Below are 1,156 nucleotides of genomic sequence, written 5' to 3'. Positions count from 1 at the left end.
CCCTGCACTACAAAACATCCTAAAGGGAGTTCTGTGGACAGAGAACCAACAAGAACAGACAACAACCAGAGATTGACATACATGGCAGCACCTCCCAGAACTAAATTGACAGATGAAAGAATTGAGAACAGAACAAATGTATAAGAACAAATGAGAGAATCTGGGAGGTCAGTCTATGATCAAAACAAATGCAATGTGAAAGAAGGTAAACATGTAGGAACAGAAATCCAGATGGTGAGAAGGTCAGGTAGATGACAGGATAAAGTAGACTGCACTAAGTGGAGGGAAATGTTAATGGAATATAAGATAACCTCCAAGAAAATTAACACTTCACAACATACAAAGAAAATGAAAATCCAAGAATATGGAAACTCTAAATCTATGAGGAAACTCATGAGAAAGAACACAAAATCCATGAACTCAGCACAGGAAGACATGCAGAACAAAGAAAGCAGCAGCATCACACACAAAATAAAGCCCATAATGTCAGCAATTAATCCATACCTAGTGGTTATGAATCGGGCTGCGAACCTTAAGGCCAGCAGTTTGAAACTACCAGCAGCTCTGTGGGGGAAAGATAAGGCGTTCTGTTCCCGTAAAGATTTACAGCCTCGGAAACCCTGTACAGGATCACTGTGGGCCGGAACCGACTCAACTGCACTTAACAACAACAACAACATCGATAATTACACTGATTAAATTCAAACGGATTAAATGCACCAGTTAAGAGACGGAGGGTGGTTGAAGAAATAGACGAATCCACAAAAATAGTGGCGATTTTAATACACCACTTTCAAAAATGGATAAAACAAATAAAAAGAAACTTGACAAAGACACAGAGGAACTAAAAAACACAATCAAACCACCTTCCAAGACTAAGATTCAATGGGAATACACGCTCTGATTGGGGACCACTTTCTTCACCGATAAGGGGAAGTGAGGGGAAAACAGCAATGAAGCTGCAAGCTAAGCCCTACAATGTTCAATAGACTCCCGTGAACCCGGGTGGAGACCTGGTTTGCGAGCAGTGTGGCAAGACCTGGGGATTCTTGGGCCCAGAGTCAGTGACATAGCCACAGAGGACTAGAGTGGAGAGTGAAGCGGCCATCTGATAAAAAGAGAGACCATATGCACAAGAACATCCACACTTGCAGAT

Source organism: Chrysochloris asiatica, unplaced genomic scaffold (assembly GCF_000296735.1).
Source record: "Chrysochloris asiatica unplaced genomic scaffold, ChrAsi1.0 scaffold00129, whole genome shotgun sequence".
Classification (NCBI taxonomy): Eukaryota; Metazoa; Chordata; class Mammalia; order Afrosoricida; family Chrysochloridae; genus Chrysochloris; species Chrysochloris asiatica.
The sequence above is the reverse complement of the archived record's forward strand: the minus strand, read 5'-3'. Positions refer to the sequence as shown.